The sequence below is a fragment of the Mus pahari genome, chromosome 4 (assembly GCF_900095145.1).
Source record: "Mus pahari chromosome 4, PAHARI_EIJ_v1.1, whole genome shotgun sequence".
NCBI lineage: Eukaryota > Metazoa > Chordata > Mammalia > Rodentia > Muridae > Mus > Mus pahari.
The window spans coordinates 77,581,807-77,604,676 of record NC_034593.1 but is presented as its reverse complement, the minus strand read 5'-3'; the positions used below and the strand labels follow the sequence as shown (position 1 = coordinate 77,604,676).

General features: G+C 45.2%; 1 non-coding gene and 1 pseudogene across 1 annotated transcript; both read right to left on the bottom strand.

The window, feature by feature from the left end:
* Positions 1-11,196: 11,196 nt before the first annotated feature.
* LOC115063932 lies at positions 11,197-11,326 on the bottom strand. Its single transcript, XR_003843797.1, has one exon. It is a non-coding gene; the product is annotated as a small nucleolar RNA SNORA17 (small nucleolar RNA).
* Positions 11,327-18,235: 6,909 nt separating this feature from the next.
* On the bottom strand, positions 18,236-18,565 carry LOC110320817 (annotated as a pseudogene).
* Positions 18,566-22,870: the final 4,305 nt, after the last annotated feature.

Sequence of the window (22,870 nt, the reverse complement as noted above, 5' to 3'; positions counted from 1 at the left end):
ACCTGCATTGAGGATCAGGCGCCAGGGTGGGGAGGGCGAGCCAGTGCAAGCCGTTTCCAGAGGTTATAGATTACAGCGCAGCAGATTCATCCCAGGAGAGAAGGCAGCTGCCACAGGGGCTGGCGTTCCGAGGCATGTGGCCAAGGAGTGAGGCCCAGGTTCAGGGTGACTCTAGAGGCCAGTCAGTTTGGGGGGTTTTGTTTATCTTGTTGTTGTTCATTCGTTCGTTTGTTATGAAAGAAGCAGCAGCGGCGCCGTTGATTGGATCCAGAAGCAAAAAGAAGTGAGTGGGAAGGTCCAGCAGAGATGGGGGTCGAGTCAGGCCACAGAGTGTTGGTTAGGATGCTCCCTGTGCGCTGTGTGCCTGAACCCTGCACAGGGCCAGCATTACTGAGAGACAAGACTGTGTAGCATCTCACCTGGAGCTCCAAAGGCCTAAATCTTCTGAACCCCAGGAAGACCATACAAGCCATACTTATTTCTACGCATTATGTCTTCTCCTGGATCCAGCTGCTCGTGGCTGTCCCTAAGACTCCAGGACAAATAGTGAAGGCGTGGCCCTTATCATCAAGCCTTAGCAGTCACCAAAAGATGCTGCTTCCTTTTGAGGTTTACAGGCTCAGGACACAAGCTCTTGGCAGTGCCTTTCTGCACTTTGTCATCAAAGAGTGAAGTTCCGAATCCTTCAGGAGATGACCTCGAATTGTCCTCCCTAGGAATCAAACCGTGTCCTTGTGTTTGCCTTACTCCACCTTTCAATCCAGTCAAATAAAGTAACTCACTTGCGCTGTGCCCCCCACCCTGCCCCTGCTTCTGCTGTCCCCTAACAGAAAGGCCCCTGACCTTCCTTTTCCAGAGTTTACATATTTGGAGATCCCACCTCCAAGTCCTCACCCTAGAAAGTGCCTTGCCTAAATCATTAATCACCATTTCCCCCACCCTGAGAAGCCTCAGGCTGATCTACGATGATTTATAATTTCTGCTTTGGTCATAGGATTTGTGTTGACTCATGAGCCCTTTGCTTTTTTTGTGGTTTAGATATGTTGTTGTTGATCTGTTTGTCTCATTTTAGGCCAGAGTCACATTGGCTATGGTGACACACACCTTTAATCCCAGCACTTGGGAGCAGAGACAGGCGGATCTCTGAGTCCAAGAACAATCTGGTCTACAAAGCTAGTTCCAGGACAGCCAGAGCTACACAGAGAAACCCTGTCTCAAAAATCAATCAGTCAAACAAACAAAACCCACAAACAAAGTGAAGACAGGGTCTTGTGATTCTTCATTCTGCCTCACTGCTGGGGTGTAGGGACTCTGCTTGGGCAGGCAAAACAGGAGATGCTAGCCTGCATTTATCCTATGCCTGCTGTCCTGTGATGGGTTAGCGAGGAGGGCCAATGCACAGCTCAAGGGGTGGGAGAATGTAGCCCAGGCTGGGGGCCTCAACCCAAGAGAGAAACAACATAGGCTGAAGCCCAAGCTGGAGTTCCCAAGCTCCCGGGCATCCTGTTGCTGCTAGAAACCTCATGGAGTTCAAGGGCCTGCAAGGAGGCTAGGGCCAGGGATTCTCAGACTCCTGGACACCCAGATGCTGCTGGAAGTTGCGGAGGAGTTGGGAATGAAGGAGGGCCTTGGGCTGAGAATGAATTAACAGCAAATTACCTGAGTATAATGAATTATCTGGGAGCAGGGAGGAGCCTTCTGCAGGAGACTTAGGCAGCGTGGCTCCGTAGACAAAGGCTTCCTCCATGCTCCCCGTGGTAGTTCTTGATGAAAGAGACAGTCCTTGTTTCTAGACTGTTTATTGATTGTTCATCGTGGAAAATGAGTATATACCATCTCCTCAGGGTGGACCAGAGATTAAATATCTTTTTGCAGGAAGGAATGTCCAGGAAGGGAAGCTTATTGGCTAAACCCTCAGGGCCCATCTAGATACCACATTAGCATAGAAAATTCTGTCCTGGGCTGTGAGATCCTTGGTCATATCCCTCTGTGTGGTGTGGTCATGTGTTCCCAGACAAGAATCTGGAAGGGAGCAGAGAGATGCCTACCATCCTAAGATGGGTCCCTAACCCACTCAACCTTACCAAGTTTTCTGGCATAGTCCAGTGCCCCACAAGGTCTCACTGCCTAGCTGGCCTCTTCCTCCCAAGTGCTGGGATTAAAGGCATTCATATGTCACCGTGTTCAATAGACCTTAACACTTACTAACAGGTTTAGAGGCAGAGCAATGCATTACTTTGTCATAGGCCTATATTTATTTTGAGATGATCTCATTCAATAGTACTCATTCATCTATCTCATTCATAGATGGCCTAGAACCCACTATGTGGAACAGGGTGTCCTGAAACTTGTGGCACTCCTCCTGGCTCTGCCTACTGAGGGCTGGGATTTCAGATGAGTGCCACCATACCTTGTCTACAATATTCAGCATCCCATCACCCAGTACAGTAGAGTTGATTACCGTGTTCTGGAGGAACGCAGTGATAGAGGAGGAAAACAGAGTCAAATCTGTGAAACACGACGCCTAGGGGAATTTAACCAGTGCTCAAGCTGGAAGAAGTACAGATTTCCATGAAGCACTTTGGCTCTGGTAAGGCCAAGCTGAGAAGCCGTGGCCAGGGTATACTGGTGCTGAGTGTTCTCTTGCTGAGTCCCTAACTGACAGACAATGCTGACTTGATTATTTTTGGTGAATATGCTATAAATGGAAGTGATATGTCACTTCCAGACCAAAACATTTCATTGTTCCATTTTTTTCTCCTGTCTTAGGAACAGCATCCCATTAATTATGTTGTCAGAATTTCTAGAGTGAAAACCCGGCCCTCACAGGTCTGAACATGGTAGGTTCAGCCACTCCTACCTATACAACAATTAAGGAGATGGATAAGATAAAGAAGAAAGAGGAGATCTAATCAATGTGGCCCAATTAAGAAGAACAAATAAAGAGATCCAGGGACTCGTAGGTTTACAAAGTAGTAACACAAGGCTTAGGTTAAACAGAGGAAGAACTGGGGTGGGTAAGCAAAAAGTACGTTTAAGAACTGCTGATTAAAGTATGGTCTGGTTGGTCATTTTCTCAGTTCTGGTTCTGTAAGGTGGTCCAAAGAAGTCCTGATCATTGCCACTACTTGTCTTAGTACTTGTCTTAGTTAGGGTTTCCATTGCTGTGAAGAGACACCATGACCAAGACAACTCTTAAACATTTAATTGGGAACCGCTTACAGTTGCAGAGGTTCAGTCCATTATCATCAAGGTGAGAGCATGGCAGTGTCCAGGCAGGCAGACCAGGTAGAAGGAGCTGAGAGTTCTAGATCATGACCCAAAGGCAGCAAAAGGAGACTACTACAGGACCCAGGAGGAGACTGGATTCCACACTGTGCAGATCCTGAGCGTAGGAGGCTTCAAATCCTGCCCCCACCGTGACACACTTCCTCCAACAAAGCTGAACCTACTCCAAAATCACACCTCCTAATGGTGCCACTCCTCATGGGCCAAGCATTCAAACACAGGAGTCCAAAACTCTTCAGATCACCAGTTCACTTGAAAAGGATCAATCAGATTCCCAGGAGATGACCACTTCCTAGTCACCCTCATCTGCTGGGGCTTGGGAGAGCTCCAGTCCAGTGCAAATGTCTGCTGTGAATTCAGGGCAACTGGAAGTTTAAGATAATTTGTCTCTGGACCTTCAACCTTGAAGGAGATAAGACAAACTTGATGGGCATTCTTTGAGTGATTAGCACACATGAGTGTAGAGTTAAACAGGAGATCCAAAGTAAAGGGCCACAGCAGCCACAACGAAGGCAGAAGTGCCAGCCCCTGGCCTGTGTCTAGTGATCTTTGAGGCTAAGTTAGGAGTTGATGGTTTTTTAAGGCAAAGAACTTCTAAGTGCCCATTCCCAGTTCCAGGTGGTGAGCGTTGCAGTGGTCTCTGCCTGGGCCCCTGGGTGATTGTGTAAAGCAGGGTCCCTATGTCAATTCGTGATAAAACATGGGTGTTGAGGGAGAAATTAATCTTCATTTTACTATGATATTGAATTGGGAGTTGTCTGGAAGTCAAATCAAGGGGCTTGTGTGTGCTGAACAGGGCTCTACCCCTGAATACCCCTAGCTTCCAAGAGCCTGATGTTTTGTGGTTATCCACTACTGTAAGCCAGTGTATGCTACTTCATTAACACAGTGTTAAAATCCTGCTTTTCACCATTTGTTTATCCAGAAAAATTACATCTCCACATCTCTCTCTTCTCCTCTGTGAAATAGAAATAGATTGCTTATAGTCTCCATTCTACTGAAACTGCTTAGTTTTAGAAGTCTTTTCGAGGGGCGGGGGTAATATGCATCAGTCCATTTCCAGCCTTTGCTCCTATCTTAGACATGGGGTGGGGGGAGGATGTCAGCAATTGCCCCCGAGGTTCAGGAAGAAGTATCAACTCCAGAATGAGGCCTAGGTTAAGAGCTAAGCGGTGCTGTGTAACTGGGTGATACGTGTCAGGTGAATCTCACCCTTTTCTGAGCCCCCTTGCCCTTATCCATAAACTCCTGTGAGCACTTAATGGGATGAGATATACAAAAGCCTTTTGTAAGTCGTGGGATGCTGTCCAAATGTGAGTTGTCTGGGACTGGTGATGCTGTTGCATTCCACACCAGTAGCATCATCCCATACCACACACCCCGCTGCCTGGTGCAGACACTCTTCTAGCCATGACCCGACAGTAACAAGGGCTTGTTCAGCTGGGCTTAATAGGTCCCATCTTGCCAGGCCCCAGGGTTCTACATTCAAAGGATCAGTTCTCTGGAAGAAAAAAAAAAGCACCTAGGGGAAGAAAAAGAAAAATCAGTTCATTAGCGTGCACTTTCCTGTTTCCTTTCCCTGCTGTAATTAGCAGCAGAGAGGCAACCTCCTGGGGAGAACAGGACCTGCAGCAGCCGGAACTGGACTGGGAGCTTTGTCTTGTCTTCCTCTGTACAAATGCTGCTCTCCTATGCTCTCCATGCAGGCTCATCCTGGGGACAATTCATATTTTGAGACCCAAATCGATGGTCCCTTTTCCCCAAAAGATACACTGGTTAAAGCGCCTTTTCAAACAGTTCCCTGTCAATATTCCTAGCAGAGGCTGGCTCCTCAGAATTACACAAGACCGGGGCTAAGGGATAGCCCAAACCTGACTCTCCTCAGAAAGCCCATGATTCATTCTCTCACCAAAATAAATACTTAGCAATATGATACAGAACCTCAAAAACCGTAGGCAGCTCTGGGCCATCTGACCCAATTAAGCAAAAGCATTCCCCTCAGAGAAGACATATGGGCTCCTCATCAAACCCATGAAGGGGCACAGTGTGACTTTGTATAGAGTACAGAATCCGAATGGTTGGGCTCTGTCCAGTCTCCCGGGTCCCTGTGCCTTTGGAGAAATCCTTTGGCCTTTCTTTCTGTCTTGGTTTCCTCATTGATAAAAGTATTCTTTCATCCATGTTGCAAATGCTAGCTGACTATCCACCGTGTATCAGCCTCAGTGTCCAACCCAATCCCAAGAGCAAAACTCAGGCCCTGCTCTCATAACCACACTGAATTAGTGGGGGAAAGGACAATAAATAGGTTGGCCACCAGAGAAGGAAGACCTAAGGACACAGATAAAATGCTGTAAGCACAGAGCGTAGACGGAGAGTGAACTGTTTGTGCTGCTTGGTCAGGAAGGGGCTGAAAGGTCAATTACGAGCAAGGTAAGCCGGGCATTTATCTAGAAACAAGCTGATTCCAGATGAAGGCACTGGCAGCTGTGAAGAGCCTGAGGCAGGAATGTGTGTAGAAGACACAGAGAAGAGCAGAAGAAAGTGGGAAGCTACTCTGACAGAACAGTGAAACAGGACAGACAGTGGTGGGGAGGTGGAGGTTGAAAATTACTCTGAGGTAGAAAGATCTAATAAATTGTTATAGTGGTTGGACATTTATGAACTCTCAATATCTTGTTGAAAGTAAAATAAAGGTAGACAAAGATCACAAAATAATAGGGAAACCCTATTCAAAGTAGAGAAGTGATAAAAGTTAGAAAAGAATACTCAAAACTGACAGTGAGACAGGTGCGTGAGGTACGGAAGGACCCTGACAAATTATTGGGGGTTTGCGCTTGGGGGGTTCAAGAGAAGGAGTTTGGTCGCTATGGGTGTGGTTTGGGTGGGTCTCTAGTTTGACTGACGGGCGTGGATTACATGAGCCTTTGCTAACTGTGCATATCCTTCCCACAATGCAGCAGATTTTAATCATTTGCATACCCAATAATTGGCTTATTGTATATGCACTCAAAGCTAATTCAGGCCAGATCAACTGCCCCAGTTTTGTACCCAGATGTAACTACACTATGATGGGATAGAATCTAAGATTGATGGTCATTAAAAGGAGGAGTTCCAGGTTGCTAAGCTATTCCTTATGCTTACCTGACTCAAAATGACTGTTTTTACAGGTCAAAACTGATTGTTCACTTTTGTGGTTTTATGTGGTTTAACCCAGTATGTGCAGTCTGTTGTTGTTGTTGGTGGTGGTGGTGATTGTTCATGGTCACCTGGTTATTACTACCTTTAAAAAAAAAAAAGGAGGTTACCATTGTTTTGGCAAGATTATTGGAAGATATTTCTTCTTGCTACTGAGCTTGGATCTGTTTACTTCCAGTTTTTACCCCGCGGCTGTAGTTTTGACTTCTGCCTTTATTCTCCATTGGATTCATATCCTGTCTTCTGGCTCTTCCTAGCAGAGACAGTTGGTGTACTTGCCACCATGGTCCCGACTGCCATCTTTCCCACAGAACCAAGATAAGACCACAGATTCTCAGACAAAAATCTTTAGAAGATGAACATGAGGATATCCCACAGTTAGTGCTTGGCCATGGCCATGGCAGCCGTTCTGACCTGGGCTCCTTGCAGTGTGTCCAGATGGGGCATGCACTACTGGGTGAGCCAATCTGTGTGAGCAATTTTAGAAATTAGCCTCCAAGGAGCACAATGACCAGACCCTTCCTGCGATCAGAATCCAGATCTGTATTCTCTCTGGTTTAAGAAAGCAGATATGGGTTCTATCTAGCATACATGCCATTTACTAGCCGTGTGGCCTTGAAAAAAACCACCAAAACTTTCTGAGCCTTAGGGTTTTGTTTTGTTGCTTTTTGTTTTTTTTTTTTTTTCTTTTTTGTTTTGTTTTGCTTTGCTTTCTGTGACTTTTACTGAAACGAACTGAGGGTTGAAGATGATTAAGAAGGGACTTATGGAAAGAATAAATCCAGAATTTGTTTGGTCAGCTGGTCAGTCCCTGTCATATATGCGATTAGATATATGTGGATCTTGAGCTTCTGAAGTCAGACCCTCAAGGAACTTCTCCTATTCTCCATTCTTTATGCCCCATGGGACAGCGGGGAGAAAACATTCAAGCACAGGGTTACTGATTGACGACATAGGTCTAATGCCAGGATCGAAGTAACACTCATGCTGACGCTTTCTCAGGCCAGGGAAACACCCTTGTACCTGGAGTCTGTGAGGCTGGTGTCTTTTAGGGATGTCAGAATAGTGGCAAAAAGGTAGATTTTCCTGGAGACTCCAAGTTGAAATGTTACTAACCATTTATTTTTACTTAGAACACGTGCCTTTTGGAGCGATGGGGCTGCAGGATTGAGCTCAGAGCCTCATGTATGCTAAGCGCATGCCATACTCTAGCTGATGACATTTGTGCCTCTACAGAATTTGCTGCAGATTAGAGCTAAAACAAGCACGTAGATCCTTGACTGTGGGACCTTCCCTCCATGCCGTGCTTCTCTTGTGAGATGTGACATCCAGGAAGCACGCGCTATGCCTCTCAGTCTTCAGATCGTTGTAGAAAAGGAAGATGCATGCAAGTCATTCTTATTTAAAGATTAGTTCTAACACTTAGGAGGCAGGGGCAGGAACTGAAAGGGAAGACCAAACTCTGAGTTCAAGGCCAGCCTGGGCTACTTAGTGAGATCTCCCTCCCCCAAAAGACTCTTAGGACTTACCTGTTCACAGAAGCTCCTCCTTTAAGTGCTCCTCCTCCACCACCTCAGTAGCCACTCCCCCACCTCCATGATTGCCACTACTATGCTCTCTGTACAAAAATCCAGCTACCATCTTAAAGAGAGTAAAAAGCAATTTATTCTGGAGCCGAATGTGAGTGATCACATCCTGGCAAACAGCAGGTTCTGTGTTGCCATGTGAGAGCAATTCGTCGAGTTGTCTGTAAGAGAACCAAGGAAACCATAAGCCGAGGGACAGATGCAGCTAGCACACGAAAGGGAAACCTCTCCTGTGGCTCCAGATGTCATCTGATGACAGCCTTAGCTTTGGGGTTGGTAGAAACTAATGGTCTGCTAAATCAAAAGATCCTTAAAGGAGTCTGACCCACTAGTTACAGGGTGTTAGATCCTACACAGAGGTGGGCAAGGAACTGATGTGCAGAGGGCTGAAACTAGTCCAAGACAAGATAATTAGGCTTTGGATTCCCCACCGTTCCAACCTTTCTACATCCCTGAAGTTCTATTAGTCAGTCAGTCTTTCCTGACACAGATCCCTTCCGGGGATTCTCGTTCACAGTGAATATTATACCCTGTGTAGTTTATCAAAGGAATGACAGCTTGAGGGAGGAACTGTAATACGCGAAATAAAACCATGCCTTTAAAGAAAACACGAAATCCTTCCTTCCTCCCACAAGTTGATGCCATCTAGAAAATACTTCCTGTCTACCCTTCACAGCCAAGTTTCTGTGTTGTCCTTATTCACACAACACTGTGCACTGCCTTCAGTTCCCGTGAGCCTACCAAACAGACTGTGTGGCAGTTATGACTTCACAGTGACTTTTCAGTTACTTCTTCTGTTGTAGGATCATTTTTTAAAAACTTAACAACTTTTATAGAAACATAAAATGAATTCATGTCAAACTGTATTTAATCACCAACAACTGAGGACGATTTCCAGTAAGATATCTCAGTGGATTCAAAGGGAAATTCAAACATCATATGTATATAGGAATTCCAAATTGAATAAATTTACAAATACAAAACCGAGTTTATCCACAAGAGACTTAACCCATTGCTTCCTGCTAGGTATGATTAATTCACATTCCAGTGAGCAAGCATCATTGTATTTCAGGTTTTCGTTTTGTTTTGGTCTGTTTTACAGAGTTCTATGTCAGTGTCAGATAACGCAGAAGGTAAGATAGGCTGTTCAATGATTTCCTGCTGTTCTTTCAAAAATTTTCTCTGACTATTTTCCCTGCCTTGGGCTGGTGAGATGGCTCAGTGGGTAAGAGCACCCGACTGCTCTTCCGAAGGTCTGGAGTTCAAATCCCAGCAACCACATGATGGCTCATAACCATCCGTAACAAGATCTGACGCTCTCTTCTGGAGTGTCTGAAGACAGNTACAGTGTACTTACATATAATAAATAAATAAATCTTATTTTCCCTGCCTTGCCTGCAGCTTCTGGTACTTCAGACAACTCTTTTGCTCTGTTGACTCCTCAGAGAGTCCCCCACCTCTGGCCAGGTTTCTCCACAGTGATGGACTTTCTAAAAACACCTTTTTATTGGCTCATTGTAAATTTCACATTGTGTACCCCAATCCCACTCACTTCCCTCTCCCCAGTGTTGCAGCTGATAAAGGACATGACCAGTTCTCCCACTCCCCCGCTCGCTGCTCATTGGCAAGGGCAAAAGGGAGACGAGGGCATCTCTCCCTTGTCTACACCACCACAGAGCAGACAAGAGGCAGGTCCAGTTTCCCACACTCATGCTCTCACTCAGGCCCAGCTCCCCACACTCATGCACTCACTCAGGCCCAGCTCCCCACACTCATGCACTCAGGCCCAGCTCCCCACACTCATGCACTCAGGCCCAGCTCCCCACACCCATGCACTCACTCAGGCCCAGCTCCCCACACTCATGCACTCACTCAGTCCCAGCTCCCCACACTCATGCACTCAGGCCCAGCTCACCTGCAACTCCATATCCAGGGTCAGCTCTACTATACTGCCCAGGCGAGGTGCCGGGCTTTCTCTCCCCATTGCTGTTGCAGGTAAGGGGCAAGGGCAGCTTTTCCGTCTGAGACCTTGGGGCCAGCTCTTCTGGTGGTGGGGCAAGGGGCATCTCTCCATCGTGAATATCACCTAGTGGCAGACAAGTGGCAGGGCTAGTTCTCCTGTGTTGCTCAGGTGAGGTACAGGGCCCACTCTCCTCAGTGCTGCAGCCAGTGAGGGGGCAGAGTCAGCTCTCCTGTTCTCATGATCTTCAGACCAGGTCTTCCGTCTATCACAGGTGGTGCTGGGTAAGCAGGGAGGAGGGTATCTCTCTCTCTCTTCCATGTCACCCAATGGGATATAAGTTGTAAGGCCAGCTCTCCCGTGCTTGTATCCTCAGGCCAGCTCGCCCACAACTCCCACAATGTTTGGGCCTGCTTTCCGTGGATTGTAGCTGGCTAGGAGTAGGGCCAGCTTTCTCGCTCGAATGGCCCCAGGTCTGGTTTCTCAGGATGCCCAAATGATGGGTGGAGCCAGTTCTGCACAGCCCGTAGGCATCAGCATGTCTCTGGGCTTCAGTCCAAACCTGGGTCACCTGTGTGATCTTTGGTGATAACAGACCCCTGCTACAGCAGGGCCATGGACCTAGACATGGTCCCCAGTGACAGCACAGACCAGGTCCCCACCAAGGTCCCAGGTGGCATCACTGGCTACCCACATCAGGCTGATCCTCACTACCCTTGAGTCTCCAGTTCTGTCTCTCTTCACTGTGCCCACATCCTTCTGTTTCTCTTTCTCTTCCATTTCTCTACCACTTACTTGCTCCTTGTAGTGGCACCTGGAGTCTATGACTGTCGGGGGTCTCAGGAGTGCTAAGCCCCACCTGTGCACTGGGCAAGGTTCATCTCGGGCATGGTCTGCCTCCACAAGCCTGTGGAGCCCCAGACTGGTGGTCATCTCAGTCTAGCTCCCTGTCTGTGGCACCAGTTTGATGGTTATCTCGGGCTCATTCCTCAACCAGCCTGCCCTAGTGGCCCCTTGCAAGGGTCATCTGTCTGGTTTGCTCTTGCCTGGGGCCCGACAGTCCCAGGTGCGGTTCTTCTAGCCTCTGGCTTGCTCCCATCCTGGGAGCCTGTCTGGGCCTGCCTAATGCCGGACTGGTGGTCATCTCTGGCTTGGTTTTTTTCAGGGCATGGTAGGCTACTAATCATTCAGAAGTTCGCAGGTCAGAACGAAGTGTACTCATATCCTCTCTCCTCTCTGCCCCCTACTGACACGCATGTGGTACAGCAGCCACACCTGGGCACTCTCTAGGGGCAGGAGCAACCAGGATGGACTCTTGCCCTGATCTATCTCCTTCAGTGTAGATGTCCAGCAGGTTTGGTGCTGGGTTCTCTCTCCCTTTTGAGGGTTGTCTCATCTTGTCTTTTATTGTCATGCCACCAGTGTTGCAAGGATGATTCCAGAACCTCTACCTCTGTTGTGGCTCAATTACTTCTTTTTGTACAGAACCTCAGAAATAATGGGCTATACACTAAAACCTGTCTAATTCTGCTCTTTAATGCAAACTCTTGGAAGCCAGACGCCCCACCTACCCCTGCCCTCGAATGTACCACATGGCTCCTTGCAATCCCACCCTGGCTGTTTCTCTCTCTGCCTCCTGTTTGCCTGACCCAGTCTTTTTCTTTCTCTTCTACATTAACAACAGAGCATCTTCTCTGAGCATTCTCCCTGCATGCAGCTTGACACTGTCCACTCCACCCCTGACAGTACCCCTGGAAGAATCCTCCAAAATCAAGTCCCGTGTGACAGTTTTCCCTGAACTCACTGTGCTCCCTGTTCGGGTTGGGATAAAATTAAGCATGATAGTTAGATGATTGAGTTCCTCCATGACCTGAATCCCTTTGCTTCAGCCTCATCATTGATTAAGCCTCTTCCTAGGTTTTAGAGCAAGGATCTTCCTCTCACATGAAGCATGCTAACCTCGACTTGCCTGAGCTATTCGTAATTGATGGGTGTTGTCTCCTCGAAAGATATTTGTTCATTCACCTTTGTCTTTCTCAACTAACTCTCAGACACTTAACAGTACCTGTCCTGGACTTTGATTCTCCTTTAGCCATCCTGGCAGGTGTAAAGATACTCTAAAAGGAGACTCTCACCTTTCCATTCAACTATTAGACTAATGAAACAATGGACAGCAAGGAACTGAAACTCCCATGAGGGTCTTAGGCTAGAAGATAGAAAAGGCAGCTTGTCTGATAGAAAATAAATTTGACCACTTTGTGGTAGATCCTGGAGCCAAGACGATGAGGATGGTCAGATCTACACCTTTCCAGGACGGCTCAGCCATGTGTTTCTCTTGCTTTCTATTTAAAGCCATATGTCACATCAGTCACCGGATAAACTTGAGGAGAATCGTCATTGGATCCCTTGTTCTACTTTCCGTTATTGAACTTGGGGTTTAGGGTACAACCTGTACCCAAATCAGGTCCAGTCACCCATCTTCAATATGCCAACTGAAAGAGCCAAGATGGAAGTGAAAGGAGAAGAGAGACATACTCAGTGTGGTCCCACTGGGGAATGGGCGATGAAGAGATCCAGGGAAATCCATTTCCAGGGTCCTGACATGAGACTGAAGCTTAAGTAGAGGGTCAGTGATATGTACATCTAAAGAGTCCCATCTGCCCTTGATCCAACATTGTCTGAGCTTCTGTCTCATCCTCTAAGGTAGTCTGACCAGTTGTTAGAACAGCGTGAAATCTCTGCCAAGTTCTTCCACTTGATGATTTTTTTTTCCCTTCTTCCATCATGAGTGAGATTCCTGGGAAAATTCCAGTTCCAACAACCAGATAGTAAGATCAAGAGGCACAGAGCATCTTTAAAACGTCTTCACTTCTGCCAGGCCTTTTACATTGCCAGTGTGGTCATATCACCCAAATGTTTCCCTGGACATGGTGTCATACCTTTGTAGAGATAGAAACAGGAAGATCAAAGTTCAAGTTCGTCCTTGGCTACATAGCAAATCTGAGACCAGCCTGGGCTTCTTGAGACCCTGTGTCAAAAACAACAACAAACAAACAAACAGATGAAAACACCGGGCAGGCAAGGCAGTTACAGTGACGTTGCAGCAAAGCAGGGACGTCTCTGCTGTAGACCTCAGTGCCTGATGACATCCTTAGCCTTTGGATGGTTAAGTTCAGAAAGGATTTACCTAAGTGTCATCAGAGAGGAGCTATTAAGAGGGCTAAAATTAGCCTCTTGACCTATAGCATTCCAGCTCTCCACATCTGCAGACTTTATAATCAGCAAGCCATCCTTGGAGAATCTTTTTAAAAGTTTTTCTTTAATAAGATTTATTCATTTTAGTGTTTGTGTGAGTATTTTATCTGCACACGTGTCTGAGCCCTACATGCATGTTTGATGCCCATGGAGGTTAGAAGAGGGCATCAGATCTCCCTGGAACTGGAGTTAGGAATCATTGTGGACCACTATGTAAATGCTGGGAATCGAGCCCAGGGTCTCTTCCATAGCAACTAGTAGAGTTCTTAACTACTGAGCCATCTCCCTAGTCCTGGAGAGGCCTCCCCACCCCAAAATGTCAGTTCATCTAGCATACTGGAGATCACAGCTTACTTGCATGGGTTCCCCCCTCAGGCTGGGGGTCTCTGCAGGCTCCACACTCATCTCTGTTGGCCTCTCTGTGTCCTTTTTGCACAGGATGCCTAATTTCTTTTTATCACCCCTATAACATATCTTAGGAAAGAACAGTAATTACAAGGAGGGAATGTTGTTAGATGCTGTGCTAGGTTTGGGGGGATATAGGTAGAGAAAGTCTTTCTTTAAGGAAAGAAATTTTCCTAAACGTTTCTTTCTTTTAGGAATATGTGGCTCAAAAACTAGAGCAACATTCCTCCATGCAGTCGTACATAAGATGTAAGCCCTGACCACCAGGTATCAGAATGGGGCTGTAGTTTAACTGGAAGCAAGAGCCATTACTTGTAGTAAGATTTGGGGTAGGAGCAGCTGGGTATGGTCGTGCAGTCCTTTAACCCCAGCACTGAGGAGGCAGAAGCAGGCAGATCTCTGAGTTCAAGGCCAGCCTGGTCTACAGATAGAGTTTCGGGACAGCCAAGGCTATACAGAGAAACCCTGTCTCAAAAGAAGACAGAAAAAAAAAAAAGATTTGGAGTAGGAAATTCAAAGGGATTTTGGACGGGGACCTGGAAAATGAAAAGAACAGTAGCTTTTTCATGTTTGGTATGGACTGGATGAAGAGATGGGGATGTCGAGAGATAACAGAAATTAAGTTTAAAGTGCTGCCCCGGTCCCCTGGGCATAATGCAATGCTCCGCAGGACTTGGATAGAGGAGCACAGATATCCTTGCATGCCTGGGATGTTATGCAAGAAGCAGAAGATCTGCCTTCTGCCTGGAGAACCCATCTTGGAGACAATCAGGTAGTTTATCTCCTGTAATGACGTCTGCTGGGGTGCAGCATGGTGGATTGGAGCCCAGCTAGTGTCAAGCCTGGATGAGTGTTGCTTGCTTCTGGTTTGGCTTCACTCCTATGCTTGAACCCCCTCGTCTTTCTCTCATCCTCTGTGTCTTATTGCTCCTAGCCTTGCCCTTGCCTGTCTGCATTTCCACAGCTCTGTCCTCCTCTCCATAAATTCTAATCCCTCTTCTTCTTCTTCTTCTTCTTCTTCTTCTTCTTCTTCTTCTTCTTCTTCTTCTTCTTCTTCTTCTTCTTCTTCTTCTTCTTCGTTTGTTTGTTTTGTTTTTTGAGACAGGGTTTCTCTGTGTAGCCCTAGCTGTCCTGGAACTCACTTTGTAAACCAGGCTGGCCTTGAACTCAGAAATCCACCTGCCTCTGCCTCCCAAATTCTGGGATTAAAGGCGTGCGCCACCACACCTGGCCATGCTTTGCTTCTTAAGTGTTTTAACTTCTTCATTGCCCTCGTCTTTCTGTTGCTGAGCTGTTGATCTTTGTCTTTTCTTCTCACTTATCCATACCCCTTTTCTTCCTATCACACTTCTTTATACTTGGCAGCCGGAGTTCAGGGGGATAGTCAGGAGACACGCAAGGATGACTAAAAATGAAGCAGAATACCGGGAAACTTGGCTGACTCCTGCCCTGAGCGGGTCATCTCTGTCGTTTCTCTCACCCGTTTGTCGCCTCACTGTTCCCTCACTAACCCTCACTGCGGCACTCATGCTCACAGGATAATGCCTCCAACTCTCGTTCCGTGGTTTCTAGGCAATGAGACAGACACTATTAGACAGACCCCAAGCATAAGCCATCTTCTTTAGGGGGTGTTTGCCCTCTACTGTCTCACTTGCCACAAGTATGTTCTCCACCAAAGCCCAAAGGACTTCTGGGAGGAAGGAAGGAGCCATATTTACATGCCAGGCTGGTACCTCATTGGTGGTCTTTTCCATGTAGGGGATGACAGAATTGGTCACTTCTACTATTATAAAGTCCCCAGTATGGCTCTGGAAGAAACCGTTGGAGGTAGAGGCCAGCATATCCATTAGCTTAGCACAGAATCATTTCTAGCTCTCAACTTCCCCACCCCAACATCCTGTGACTAATAGATAAAAACCTTTGAGATCTATTAACTTAGCAGACCACCAGCCTCCATCAATTCGAAGGCTAAGAACATCATCAGAGAACATCCGTGGAGAATCAAAAAGCACCCCCATCCTGCTGTACCCTCTTTCTGATCTACCCACCAATGGGTTTTAACCCTGCCTTTAGGTTTTTCTTTGTTCTGCGATCTATAAAACTTCATAAAACCACTTGTACATTAGAACATGGAATTGGGTTAACCCAAAGCTGTGTTCCCAGGCCATGATTACTCAGAATTTCTCCAGAATAACTTACCTCTAACATACAGTACACAAATTTACATGACCCAAAACTCCATGTTCCAACATGGCAACTGTTTAATAATTTTTTATAACAACAGAACAAAGAAAATTATAACTCAAGTCTCTAAAAAAATATATTGATGGAAACATGAAGTAGGTGGGTTATAGCAAAATGGAGAAGCTTCTATTACAGATTTCAGATACCTGGGCTTTTCATTGCCAAAAACATAGGATTTATTAAGTTAATACATTCCGAAAAAAGATTTTTTTTTAAAAAATGTTACTCAGCGGATGTTAGGCCCAGCATAGAGGTAGGCAAAAACTGGCTATTTAGGGAGCTAAAGATAACCAAAGCTGAGTTGTAATTAGGCTCTGGACCTGTAACGTTTTAATGTCTCCACAGTAATTGAAGTTCTAACCATTTAATTGCCTGGTAGAAGGTTCAGCTGAGGGTGCAAGTTTTTCCCTGGAATGTTTGTTCCCTCTGTCAGTTCTCCTGTGCATAAAGGAAGGAATTGGATGTTCTGCAAGATGTTAAGCTAAGAATGTAGCATGTTAATTCTCGGTGTTAGGAGAATTTCCCAGACAACTGAGATTATCTTGTGTGTTCAAGAACGCTCTCTGTGGTGGGTATTCCACGAGTCGTCTGAAGGGAGCCACTGAGGAGCTGCAGCTGAGTAGACTAATGAGAAGGAAGAGAGCCAGGGTGCTCTCGGGCAGGAATGTGTCTGAAAGATGATGAGTACCGGGTGCCGTGGCCCACACCCCCTCTTCTTCAACACTCCCTGAGCCTTAGATGGAAGAGGTGCATCGTAGACTTATCAGTTGGGGCTGGGTACCCCTGTTCGCATAGTCAGCAATTTTACCAGTTGTTGATCTCTGTAATAATCTCCATCTGCTGTAAAAAGAAGCTTGCTTGGCAGGGGGTGAGAGCTGCACTTATTTGTGGGTATAAGGATAAAGTATTTAGGATACAGTTAGCAATTAATCGGTTTAGGAAGATGGCAGTGGTAGGTTTTCCCCTGGGATCTATGGCCTCTCCAGCTACAGGTTTGCAGCACCAGGCACGAACTCCCTCCTATTGAGCAGGCCTTCAGTGCAAACAGAGATCTGTTAGTTAGCCAAGTACCCATATGGCATCACTACAGATACCTTGCCTGGCTAGTGGTTGTGTGGTCCATGGGTCTTACAGTTAGAACCGCTGCTTGCTTTTTGCCCACTCTAGGCAGCTTGTGCACATCACCCAGTACTACAGAGCTGTCCATCGGGGAGAAGGCTTGCAGGTCAGTTCCAACTTAATTCCTCCAATTCCTGGGTCTGAAATACGTGATGTCTTCAGGAATAGGGGCTTACATTCAAGTTCCCCAAGGTCCAAGAGACTCCCAAAATATTAAAGGTTAATAATAAAGGCTATTCCGATTGCCCTTGACTGCTTCCTAAAACTCGATTTGCTTTTTTGGTTTTACAGAAGGTCACAGTTAAGAGCATGCTTTGAGTTTCAGAAGAAACTTTGAACTTAAAAACAGTGCTGAAACTATGGGGACTAAATAGATTTTGACTTATGAGATGGTCACAAGTCTATGGGGACCAGGAAGTAGAATATGGTGGCTTGTGTGGGAATTGTTCTCTAGAGGCTCACATATTTAAATCCATGGTCCAGAGTTTCTGCCCCTTTTAGGGAGGTTATGGAATCTTTAGGAGGCATAATCTTGTTGGAGAAAGTAAGTCATTAGGGGCAGACTTGGAGGGTTTATTTGTTTTACTGTTTTGGTTTTGGCTTTTTGGTTTTGGGGGTATTTTTTGTTGTTTTACTTTGCTTTGCGTTTTCTCTGTGTAGCCCTGGCTATCCTAGAACTCACTCTGTAGACCAGACTGGCCTCGAACTCATGGAGATCTGCCTGCCTCTGGCTCCCCAGTGCTGGGGTTACAGGTGTGTGCTACCACTGCCTGGCTAACTTTGAGGGTTCTTAAACATCACCCCATGTCCAGTTCCCAGCCCTGCTTCTTATCTGTGGGTGGACATGTATCCTCTCAGTCTCCTGCTCGGACACCTGCTTCTGTGTTTCCCTTCTCTCACAAAATGCCCATAACCGTAAGCCCAAGTGAACTCTTCCCTGTATGACTTACTGTTGTTTGTGGTAATTCTTTACAGCAACAGAAAATAACTAATACAGAGATCTTGTTTTATTCTTCCACATGTGACTGTTCAGCTTCCCAGCATCCATTGTTGATGAAGCTATTTTTCCAATGTATACATTTGCTGTATTTGTCAAAAAAACAACGCCTTGGGTATAGGCCTTCTGTTCTATTCCGTTGGTCTACATTCCTACATTCCTGATTCTTGTTACTGTTGGGATCACTCAGTTGGTCCACCAATTAGAATTAAACTTGATAGTAGTAATCAGAGTTTCCAAAGGTTTGGTTAACTTTGGTCTGTTGTCTGGATGGAGCTTTCCAGCGATATACATTTTGGACAGTTCTCGTACATCAGTAGAGTGGCCGACTTCCTCAAAGTTCTCAGTAGCATCTCCCCCAGCTTGCTCTCGTAGGACTTCTTCTCCACCAGGATGCTTTTCCAGAAATTTGGTCATATCACACATCTTGTAGTGCAGCATCACCCAGCTGCTCTTGCTAACTCTGTGCTTCTGAATCTCTTCCAGGGTGTAGCACTTCACATCCTGTCTGTCCATCAGGCCATCTCAGAGCAGCAAGCCTCCTGGGCCCAGCAACACAGCCATGCAGGGTGGTGCACTGTTCGCCTAGGGTTTCTTATGCATGGAATCATGTACCCTTTGTTCAAGCATTCAAGCATAGTGCTGAGTATATTGAAAAAGAGTACAGAAAGTGGACGCTTCTGTCATTTGTGGAAATGTTTTGAGTTTTTCTCTATTTAGCATAATACTGGTGATAACTCTGTCACTGTCCTTGTCAAGATAAGTTCTTCCTATTCCAAGTCTCTTTAGAGCTATCATGATGAAGGGGTTTTGTCAAAAGCCTTCCTCAGTTATTGAAACATTCATGTGCTTTTGTTCTTGAGTCTATTTGTGTTACATCACATAATATAATAATAGATTACATTTGTTGAAGTATGTTTTAGTTTTGCTGTGAACAGATACAATGGCAAAGGCAACTCTTATAGGGACAACATTTAATTGGGGCTGGCTTACAGGTTCAGAGATTCAGTCCATTATCATCAAGGTTGGAGCACAGCAGTGTCCAGGCAAGCATGGTGCAGGAGGAGCTAAGAGTTCTACATCTTCATTTGAAGGCTTCTAGGAGAAGACTGGCTTCCAGGGAGCTGGGATGAGGGTCTTAAAGCCCACACCCACACTAATACACTTCCTCCAACAAGACCACACCTACCTCAACAAGACCACACCTCCTAATAGTGCCACTCCTGGGGCCAAGGATTAACCTTGCATCATTGGAATTAAGTCACCTCGAACACGGTTATAAGCTTTACATGTTTTCTGAAAATCAACTCACGAGCATTCTATTGTAATGTTTTTGATCTGTGTGCATGCATGTCCTTGTCTGGGTGGGTATTAGAATGATGCTGGCTCCATAACAATAGCTTGGCAATACTCCCTTCTGTTTTAATTAATTAATTAATTAATTAATTTGTTAATAGTTTGAGAAACATTTGCGTTGATATTTCTCTAAAAATCTGTTAGCCTTCTACAGGTAATCGATATGAACCTAAGACTTTTCTTTTCTTAGTAAGTTTTTTTTGTTGTTATTTGTATTGTTTGTTTGTTTTGTTTTTGCTGCAGTCTTGTTCCTTGTTATAGATCTACTCAATTTGTTTAACTCATTTTGGTTTAATTTGGGAAGTTATTCAGTTTTTTGGAGACTAACCAATTTAGTAAAACAACTATGTTAAGATATTTCCTAATGATTTTATGGATTTATTTGTATCTATTTTAATATCTACTTTTCTTCTCTGATTTTATTTTATTTATTTGTTTGTTTTTCTTAATTTAGCTAAAGATTTTCTAAAGAACCAATTGTTTGTTTCATTGATATCGTTTTTCCATTTTCATTTATTAATGTCTTATTTGATCTTAATTTAATCAGCCTACTGATTTTAAATTTAGCTTGCTCTTGTTTTGAAAAGCCCTAGGTTGCATGTTTAAGAAACTTATTTAGGCTTTCTCTGATATTTTAATGCAGGCACTTGTAATTATAGATTTTCTACTGAGGATTGCATTCATTAAATTACATAGGCTTTAATATTGTGTCTTGATTTTATTCTAGAAATATTTTAATTTCCTTTTTAATTTCTTCAGTAAACGATTTGTCACTCAATACTGTATTGCTTGATTTCTATGAGTTTCCCTATGGTCTGTAGTTTCTCTTGCTCTTGATTTCTATTATTACTCTACTGTAAAAAATACAAGAATGATTTTAATTTTTCTATATTTATATACTCGCTTTGTGTCCTATTTTATAACCCATTTTAGAGGAATTCTATGTACTGCTGAGACTATATTCTGCAGTTAGATGGAAGGTTCTGTAGGTATCTGTTAGATCCATTTTTTTCTATGGTGTCATTTAAATCCTATGTTTTTATTTCTATTTTTTGTTAGGATGATATTTGTAGTGGTTAGTTTTTGTCAACTTGACACAAATTAGGGATGCATGGGAAGAAGGAACTCAGTAGTGGAATTGCTTCCATCAGATTGGACCTGGCATGTTTGGGGCCTTTATGGTGATTAATGATTGATGTGGGAGGGCCCAGCCCGTTGAAGGTGCTTCCACCCCTAGGCAGGTGCTCTGGGTCATACAAGAAAGGAAGCGGATATCCCAGACATAATGGCCAGGATGCTGGCATGGTGGCCAGGATGCTGGCACGGTGGCCAGGATGCTGGCACGGTGGGTATGCAATCTGTTGCCCTCATTATGGAAATCAGTTTGAAAGTTCCTCAAAAGGTTGAAAATCAATCTAGGCAGATTCCCTAAGACTACATCAGAGAATCTTTTTTCTAGGACATGGCAATTAACACAGTGGCCCACAACTGGTCAACAACATACAAAGGAAAAGAGAATCCAGAGCCCTCAGGCCTGAGTGGGAAGCCTGCATCACACTCTTCCCCTCAAGCCTCAAAGGTATTTGCAGAAGAAGGGTGGAAAAATTTTTAAGAGCCAGGGTGGTAGATGGTTTCAAGGAGACATTTTTCCACTCACAGGGCAGATGTACATATGAACACACAGAGAGTGTGGCAGCAGGCACGGGCCTGATAGAGAAGGGGCAGAAGGCATGAAATTCCCCCAGCTGAGGCTCTATTGGCATTTAAGGGCTGCTGGGAGAGGGAGAGCCAGTTTTCTTCAATAGTGTGACGACTGATGTATTGACCACACTCCAGGACAAACTGGATTCAATTATTTCCAAAGAGAGAGGAGAGAGAGAGAGAGAGGGAGGGAGGGAGGGAGGGGGGGNGNGAGNGNGNGAGAGAGAGAGAGAGAGAGAGAGAGAGAGAGAGAGAGAGAGAGAGAGAGAGAGAGAGAGAGAGAGATGCAAGCTGTGAAGAACAAACGAGAAAGTAGTATTACTCCATTACTTCTTAGTCTCTACTTCAGTTTCAGCCTCCAGGTTCCTGCCTTAGCTTCTCTCAATGATGGATCTGTAAGCCAAATAACACTTACCTTCCCAGTGTGTCCTCTGATTATGCTGTTTATCACAGCAACGGAAAGCAGACTATGACACCCTCTTTATTGATGAGACTGGCTTTTGAGGTCCGACAATATTCTTCTGTTGGGTTAATCTCTGATTTTATGTCTAGTATTAGTTTTATGAAACGAGGTCCACCCACAGTAGTACGTATATGTTTAAGGTGCTTGTTTGTTGTTATTTGTTTGTGTGTGCCACAGCCTGTGTGGAGGTCAGGGGACAACTCTGAGGTTTGGTTCTTTCCCATCCCCTTGTGGGATCAGATGACAGAGCTCGGGTCATGAGGCCTGCAGCCCAGCAGCCCTACCCCTGAGCCATTCAGCAGGTTCTGTACATTTAAAATTGTGATGTTTACTTGATGCATTGTTTTCTTAATCAGCTTAAAGTGACTTTAGCTTTTCTGACGGGTCTTGGTTTGAAGCCTGTTTTGTCAAGTATTGGGGCAATGACAGCTCCTTGCTCCCTGGCTCTGTTTACTTGGAATATGTTTCTATCCTCACACTAAGATGATGTCTGCCTTTGATGGTGAGGTGCATTCCTTAGCAACAACTAATGGAAGTCTTTTATTATTATTATTATTATTATTATTATTACTATTATTTACTTTTTATTGACGCTTTGTGAGTCTCACAGTATGCACTGCAGTCCCACTCACCTCCCCATCCTCTCCTTCACACATAAGCAAACAAACAACAACAAGCATAGAGAGCATCTCATCATCTCATCGTGGATGCTGCAACACGTCACAGTGTGTCCCAGGGTCTATTCCTCAGTCCACACCTCTTCACTTGCAAATGTTCATTGTAATGAGTCATTGGTCTGGTTCGGGGTCTCTGGCTTCTGTGACACCATTAGTGTTGGAGCCTCAGGACTCCTCTCAGTGGTCCTGTCATGAAGGTCCTCAGGACTGACCCTTTCACACCCCTTTCAAACTTCCCAACCGTTCCTAGATGATATAGATTTGGGGGTGGGACAATTCCAAGCCAGGCATCAAGCTGGATGAACCAAGGCCTGAGTCTGCTCTGCCCCTGACCGAGATAAGAACAACATCAACAACAAGGGGTCTCTTTGCTCGTTGCTGGGGGTGGGGGTGTCCCTTTTTAAACAGAAATTTTAGTTGCTTTTTATTTAAAATTGCACTAAGTGCTAAATGCCCACCTTTACAATAAACAAATATGGCAATGGTAAAACACTAGAACAAAACACACTTCTGAAAGCCAATGCTTTTCTGTTTGGGGCAGTTTTTCTTTTGTCACAAAAACAAGAACATACCTTCGCAGGGGCTTGAAATAGGCTATCCTTTTAAACAAAGGCAGTGATCCAC